At 44.6% G+C, this 8,354-nt stretch overlaps 1 long non-coding RNA gene across 1 annotated transcript; it reads right to left on the bottom strand.

Annotated features, from left to right (window-relative positions):
• Positions 1 to 2,282: 2,282 nt before the first annotated feature.
• Positions 2,283 to 8,326, bottom strand: LOC115277303. Its single transcript, XR_003902358.1, has 4 exons — positions 8,253 to 8,326; positions 7,177 to 7,266; positions 3,952 to 4,036; positions 2,283 to 2,481 (listed from the first exon to the last, which is right to left on the bottom strand). It is a non-coding gene; the product is annotated as an uncharacterized LOC115277303 (long non-coding RNA).
• Positions 8,327 to 8,354: the final 28 nt, after the last annotated feature.

The raw sequence follows: 8,354 nt of genomic DNA, 5'->3' as shown, positions 1-8,354 counted from the left end.
AAGGAGCAACTTTGGCTACCAATCCTGGAGCTGCCCTATGGAAGCGGGGGTTGACGGATGTCACAGGACTGTGGTGGCCGGCTGGCGCTGCTGGGCAGCCTGGCGGAGTCTGAGGCTGTGTGGGCAAGGCAGCCAAGCGCACAGAAGGAGCGGCGAGGTGTCAAAACCTGAAAACCATTTCTCAGCAGCACACCTTATTGGCAACTTGTCCAGCTGACCACGGCCTTGACTGTCTCCTCAGCCAGGTAGAGGGATGGGACATTAGGTACGTGAAAAGCCAGCCAGCCAACCAGCCAACAAATGGGAACAGCCCTCAAAGCAACCACAGGGAAACAATGGGCTTAAAACAATATCGTGAGATAAAATGAGCTCAGAAACAACTGATTCAGACCACATGAGGTCATCAGGAACTTTCTCTGGGAGGCTCCGGGGCTGGCCACCAACGTCTAATAACCCGAAATGATGTAAAACTCCCCATATCACCCGGAGGGGCATGCTCCCCTGTGCAGGTGTATTTTATCAGTGCTTTATCCTTAATGACCACGCAGCTATTGATGATAATGAAGTGTGTTGCACACAGGTGCACTGCATTCTGTCCCTGCGCCCCTGCACAGCTGCCATGGCTACCTGATACCTCAGCCAGGGTGTCAGGTGGGGGTTTGAGTCTCTCCCCGGGGTGACGACCACACCCTCCTCCCCCCTGCCCACCCTCCCAGCCCAGCCCCCTGTCCCCAGTGGCTCTGTCCTGATTACTCAGCTTTAGCGGAGCCTTGCATGCACCTGCAGCTCAGGAATGGCCACGTGCCAGCCCAGGGTTCCAGCTGGCATTGGAGATGAATCTGAGAGTGAGGGGGTGCCAAGGGCACCGCCGACAATTCCATGCCCTTGGTGCTTCCTGACCTGCTTGAAATGCCCCTGCTGCCGGCCAGCTCCGGGATGCAGCCCCTGGGTACTTGTGGGTGCTTTAAATTGGGGGAAGAACACAAACAAACCAGAAGCTGGTGTAGGAGACAGTTTCCGGAGTTCGAGTGTCATGTGGCAAGTGCAGCTAGACCTGGAGAGAAGAGATCTCCGCAAAGGGCCCTCTGGGGGCCATCTGACTGTAGCCACACCCCCACTGAGGCTGATGCTTGAAGGAAGGGCCAGAAGCAGCCTGCCAAGCAGAGCCCTCATCAGCACAGGTTTGCGGAAGCCACCCCGTCCCAAGTCAGAAGGGAGGCAATTTAAAAAAATAAAAAAATAAAATCAAGGTGCCTGGTTGGCTTACTTAGTTGAGGATCTGACTCTTGATTTCCACTCACGTCATGTTCCCAGGGTCATGTGATCGAACCGCACACTGGTTTCCATACTGAGTGTGGAGCCTGCTTGAGGTTCTCTCTCCTTCTCCCTTTGCCCCTCTCCCCTGTTGGTATGCGCGCTCTCCCTTTCTAAAATAAAATAAAATAAAATAAAATAAAATAAAATAAAATAAAATAAAGGCAAAATAAAAGCAGCTAAATATGACGAAAACCTAGCCTGAGCGGGAGTTGGAGATCTATAATGATGAGATACAGTTTGAGTCTTCTTCAGGGTCGTTATGTACAGACGTTGGTGAAAAATAGAAAGTCCTTCCCTATGTCCACGATATTCCTAAATTCTTATCTTTGGAAACTTCGGGAACACCTAAAGCAGCAGGCCATGTGGACAAGCCTCAAGGTCACAGTTAACTGTGAGCCATTTTTGCACATTCAGATGACACAGGGGTTTTCTCCTGACTTTGGGAGCATTTGGGCTGGAAATGGTTTGGGTGACGGTGCTACCAAGCCCGTGGCCAATACTGCAGTGACACACGGGGGTCTGGCCACCCCGCCCGTGTTCCATTTCTGTCCAATTGTGGAAGCATCGGGTTTACCCGTGATAAAGAAACAGGTATGTCATTAGTAGTTTTCCAAGCAATTTGTCCCCGTGATTCTTAGCAATGGATGACATGCCTCTCTAAGCCTCGGGGACTGGCATCCTGTTTACTCACACTTTTGTCTTTCTGAGCTTTCTCCTCTAGTGAATTAATTCATCAGCCACCATTTTGGGCTCTTTGTATTGAAAAGCTCACTATTTCAGAGGAAGTGCACCGTGAATAAGAAAATAGTCATAATTAGATCTCTGGGATGCGAGAGAGCCTCTTTGTGTTATAAGTTTTTGTGATTTTTGTAGGAAGGAAAGAAATTCTCCTTCCCTGCAGAAAAACCTGGAAGACACTACTTGAAGCATCATGCTGAAGATTCACTTGCAGGATGATTTGGGAGTAGGGCTGTAGTGTGTCAAGCACAAAGACTTTACTTTTGGATAAGGGTTGCTCTGTGACCACTGTGATTTTGGGTTGGTAGCTCTGGACACCAGCGGCCAAAGGACACCGAGTCGGGGGGCAGCGTGAGCTGCCGTCCACTGGATCCAGCTGTCAGTGCAGCCAGCCAGACCGTCTGTCCACATCACGTTAGCTGGGCTCTGTTAAGGAACAGCAAGAGAGGAGCAGAGGTAAGCTGGGAACTAGACGCTCTTCCAGATCTGAGAAGACCTCAGAATGCATTTGTGGAAAGAGCTAATGAATCTCTAATCAGTCCAAAAGCATTGTGAGTGGAACAGTGAGATTTCCTTCTCTTCCTCGCGTTTGATGGTCCTGAGAACATTGTAAATCCTTTGTGAGCCATGCACTCGTCTTATTCTCATTGTTATTTTAAGTGGTTATTTATTTAGACAGAGGCAGTGTGTGCACGCATGTGGGGGAGGGCCAGAGAGAGGGAGGGAGAGAGAGAGTCTCAAGCAGGCTCTACACTGTCAGCTTAGAGCCCAGTTCGGGGCTTGATCCCACGAACTATGAGATGATGACCAAATGCAAAATGAAGAATTGGACACTTACCCGACTGAGTCACTCAGGTGCCCCTCCCACTTATGTTATTACAGGGGCTCCTGCGTGACTGTCAGTTGAGTGTCTGACTTCAACTCAGGTCATGATCTCATGGTTCGTGAGTTCAAGCCCTGCCTCAGGCTCTGTGCTAATGGTTCAGAGCCTGGAGTCTGCTTTGGGTTCTGTGTCTCCCTCTCTCTCTGCCCCTCCCTTACTCATGCTCTCTCAATCTCTCTCTCAATAAATAAACATTAAAAAATTTTAAAAAATGAGTAGAGTACAACCTCATGCAGGATAGAATATTGTTTTCCAAACTTCCGTGTGCCTGTTAACTACCCAGCTGCTCATCAATGACATGGTTCGTTGGTCTGGAGAGGGCTCCGGGGCCCCCCAGATAATGCAGATGCTGCCAGCCTGTGGAACACCCCCAATGAGCAAGGTCTTAGAGAAAATGCAGGCTTGGTATTTTCAAGTGCACACCTTGTTTGGCCTCGTGAGGTCCCCTCGCAAGTCTGAGACTCCGCCAGTAACTCTTCTTCTTGCTGTCCCTTACAATTCAACCTCACAACATGGTGTGTGAAGGCAGTGTTTCCGAATGCTTGATAATGTTTTTATTTTAATGAAATTTCCTTTAACATATCGAGTATTTATGCTACTCATTTATACAGAAAATGCCTTTTTCATAGATAATATTGATGTAAATTTCATCTCAGTGTCAAACAAATCCTTCAAAAGTTCTTTTTTTTTTTTTTTCTAAATACCATTTACTGTAGGATGAGGTTTGGCACCAGGTGTATGTGTTTTGTGTCCCAGTCAATGATGTTGAGAGCCTGAAAGGGCAAATCCAGAGAGTCCTGGTGGGAGCCCTGAGGAGAAGCACTTACAACTCGTAAGACGCTGTCTCTTCTCATGCAGCTTGGAATGTGGAGAATAGGAATGTAATCTACTTGCACAGAAAAACATTGTTTCTCTCCCTGTGAGTGCGTTCTGTATTTCCAACATTGTTTTAGCTGAAATATCTCATGGTACTGAATTATTTTCAAATAAAAAAGGGGGAAAAAGCCACACACCTGCTTTTTGGGAAGGCTTTATCCATCCATCAGCAACTGAAGTATTGTAGACACACTTCAGGTAAGTTATTCTTGAACATTCTGCCTGTTTGGAAATAACAACACACAAGTGAAACCATCACCTCCATCAATGCCATAGATGTATCACCTCCAAAAATTTTCCCTTGCTCTTATTATTTTTATTTTTTGAGGGTAAGAATATTTAACATAAGATCTTCCCTCTTAGCAAATCTTAAATATACAACCCAGTACTGTTACCTATAGGCATTATGCTGTAGAGCTGATTTCCATAACTTATGCATCTCCTGTAACTGAAACTGGTACCTGTTGACCAGCACTTCCCTATTTCCCCTTCCCTACCCCCTACAAACATGATTCTTTTATTTTTCCATGTTTATTTCAGATTCTGTATATAAGTGAGATCATGCTGTAGTTTAAATACTGACTTACTGAATTGAAACCAGAGGATGTATTAGCGAGGCCACATGGGAATAGGGATTAGGTTGACTAGAATGCCTACTTCACCTTTCCTACCTCTCTCTTTCCTTGTTACTAATAATAAGTCTGGAAAATACGCAGAAATAACTACATTACATTAAAACCTTGGACTGTAACTTGTTCTATGAATGTTACACACAATGAGGAAACATTCCTAATAAATTTTAACTTGATACATGAGCGATGTCTTGATGCCAAACATCACATGATCATAACTGAGCCAATGGTTCTCTCTCTCTCTTTCTCTGAGTGTGTCTCTATAGGATTGTGGGTGATCATCTCCCATGCTTGGAGGCTTGGTCTCAAGCCATGGTTTTTGGCAGAAATCAGTGACTTTTCAGAACATTGGAAGGTGCTCACAACAGATACTGGTGTATTTTTGTCACTTCTGAGCACCTATGGACAGTCCTTTGCTTTCCCAGACAAGAGTGAGCTTAGGAATGCTTTGCTTCATTCTAGGTCAGGGTGCTCACAGGAAGAGACCCTTTCCTCTGCTGCCTTATTACAGTTATATTAAATACGGTCTGTGATGAGAGCTTATTAACATTGTGCTGTAGTCAACATTCATGCGAGGGTATACCATGGCCCCCATGCAGAAAAAGGTTCCATTGAGCCAGCAGATCACAGTGATTCCGTTAGTGATGGTGAAAGTCGTCCTACAACTAACCCTCCTCTCCTTTATCCCTCACACCAGCCACAAAGGTGTTCAAAGGTTAGTACAGGTTAATTGTTTTATTTTTCTTTATATTTTGTATTTTCTTTGTTATTTTGTATTATATTACAGTATTGTGATCATTTTTATATGAATATTTCTCAGTTATGGAACAAATCTGAGTTTCCATTGTTTCTTATGGGGGAAATTTGCTTTGATCTATAAGTGCTGTGGATTACAAGCATGTTTCCAGAATGAATTATGTTAGCAAACGAAGGGTTTACTGTATATGGAAACAAGCAATTTCTTTAGTATTTTGTAAAACTAAAAAGTAAAACAAGTGATGTCTGTGACTAATCATTTGACATTCTGTTGGTCTACTCGAGTGAAAAGTTCACCTATGGCTACACACTATTATTCAACTCCACGATGTGCAAAAGGCAATAATACTACGGAGACAGTAGGAGGATCGGTGGTTGGCAGGGGTTGGGGGAGGGGAGATGAATAAGCAGAGCACAGAGGATCTTCAGGGCAGTGAAATTACTCTGTATGACACTGTAATGTGGATACCTGCCAACATACATTTGTCCAAACCCCTATCACATACTATACCAAGAGAGACCCCTAATGCAAACTATGAACTGTGGGAGATAATGTATCAGTAGGTTCATCAGCTGTAACAAATGAACCCTTCTGGTGGGGACTTGGTAGTGAGGGAGGCTGTGAATGTGCAGAAGGAGGGAGTATATGGAAAAATCTGTTCCTTCCTCTCAATTTTGCAGTGAACTTAAAACTGCCTAAAACCCCCAAACTTTTAAATAATAAATAAAGAGTTCACTGTAGTAGTTTGTGTGTTTCCCATCCAATGTATGTGCTTGAAAATATCTCTCTGGGGCACCTGGGTGGCTCTGTCAGTTAAGCATCTGACTCTTGGCTTTGGCTCAGGTCATGATCTCACAGTTTGTCAGGCTCTGTGGCTGACAACGTGGAGCCTGCTTGGGATTTTCTCTCTTTCTCTGCCCCTGCCCTGCTTATACTGTCTCTCTCTCAAAATAAATAAATAAATACGTGTAGAAAAAATTTAAAAACTAGAAAAATCTTCCTGTTTCAGAGGTCAATAATTCCTTGAGTGTTTGACCAAAATTTTTTTTTAATGGAATCTATTCAATATGGAAAAATAGAATCAGATTTTACCATCTACTGTATTCTGAAAACTGTAATGAGTGTTTCTCAGGATATAGTAGATATTCAATAAATTCCTACTTAAAGTATTTGCTTATCTAGCAGCTTCCCTATACAAGGACCTTGGCCCATAGAATCATGCACTAAAGACATGTTTCAGGAACGGACCAATAAATAAATAGTCATGTGAGCCGACAGACCTGCCTAGTGTTGTACTAGAGGTACAAGGACTGAGCTGGGAGTGAAGAGAAGAGAGTATTAGTGACCAGTCGGGGAAGAGGCACAAGACTGGAGAAGTTTCACGAAGACACCATATAAGCAGACGTGTATATGAGTATCACAGGGCCTAGTGGAAAGTGTGTAACTAGTGATTCCAGCAAGACTGTAACCTGTAACCGAAGGCCAGAAGTCATGTTACTGCCTCAATTCTGGGTAGACAATTTGGAATTTATTCTGGAAGCAAATGGGAGCCATTGATGTTCCCTGAGAAGGAGAGTGTCTTCCTTTGTGCCCAGTGGTGAACGAGAAGTCACCGCACAGCAAAGTCACGTACTTACTGCTGAGGCCAAGCGCTCGTTACCTCAGCTCCCGTTTCTTAGTAAAGGGAAGATCCATCTGTCTAGAAAATAGTCCACCAATTCTGAGCACCCTCCAGGATACTGCATTTTTCAACAAAATATTTCTGTGGAATCAATATTGCAGGAACAAACTTGCCAGGAGTGGGAGCAAATAAAGGGAGAATTCTTACTATAATAGTCTTTTCATAGACTGGTCAGTCTGTGTTACAGGGACTGGTTATTTGTTGTAAACCCTTTCAGACTCACATGAAAGTCCCCGGAATGGTATAGAGAATGTCTGTGTGCCCATTGTTCAGAGACCCTTTCCAACCTTACCAGCTGCCCCAACAATGGCTTGCATCAGTTGTCTTCTCTCTAGGGTCCTGCAGTATGCACTAGTTTCCTTGGCTTTCAGGACCTTGATACCTTGGAAGAGTACAAGCTAGTTATTTTTGTAGGCCACCCACCCCTCACTTGGGATTTGTCTGACGTTTCCTCACAGTGAGACCCAGGCCACGCTCGCTTGGCTGGAATGTCACAGAAGTGATGTGCGTGTTCTCACGGCATCTTATCCAGCAGCACGAGGTGTGAGCTCATGCCAGGGCTGCTGCCTACCCATGCCAAAGTCCACCGCCGAAAAGTCACTTATGCCCTCCATTGTGATCACCCAGCATTTTCTGGAGAGACTCTCTGAGGGTATGGAAAGCCTTTCTTTATCCACGTTTCATGCCCTAGCTTTAGCACTCAGTGATGGTTCTCACCTGAGTTAATTTTTACTGTGTTGGGTGCCAAATGGTGATTTTCGAATTACGTCATTGTTATACCACATTTATTAGGTGGCTTTTTACTAGGAGGAAGAGATTTTTTCTTCTCATTTATTCATGTATTTATCCACATGGTGACTTTAATAACCATTTTATCCAATGGGATATATTCCATTTACTATTATTATTAATTTTGACTCCCTGGAGATTCCAGTTTGGGTCAGCAGTAATTCTTTCAAGCTCACTCCCATGTCCCTGTGACATATCCTTCTCATTATTTGGGCAATTTCATTCCTTCCAGCACAATAATTGATTCCAAGCTCATCTTGTTTTTTCCTGCTCTAATATCAGCCATCTCTCCAGCAAAACTTCTTACCTTCAGGGGAGAATATTATTTAAAAACCAAGAACCAAGGGGCACCTGCGTGGCTCAGTATGTTAAGTGTCCACCTTCAGCTCAGGTCACGATCTCATGGTTCCTGAGGTTGAGCCTGTGTTGCGCTCTGTGCTGACAGCTCAGAGCCTGGAGCCTGCTTCAGTTTCTGTGTCTCCCTCTCTCTCTGACCCTCCCCTGTTCACACTCTGTCTGTCTGTCTGTCTCTCAAAAATAATAAACAAAAATAACCAGTAAACAAAACAAAATGCCCACCAGGCACGAGCTGGTTAGTGTGATCACCGCTGGGGCACAGTTACTGCCAGCTCCTCCAAGTTAGAGAACACCTGCATATCTGCACCTCCTTGTCCAACAGTC

This window comes from Suricata suricatta, chromosome 14, assembly GCF_006229205.1.
Source record: "Suricata suricatta isolate VVHF042 chromosome 14, meerkat_22Aug2017_6uvM2_HiC, whole genome shotgun sequence".
NCBI lineage: Eukaryota > Metazoa > Chordata > Mammalia > Carnivora > Herpestidae > Suricata > Suricata suricatta.
The sequence above is the reverse complement of the archived record's forward strand: the minus strand, read 5'-3'. Positions and strand labels throughout refer to the sequence as shown.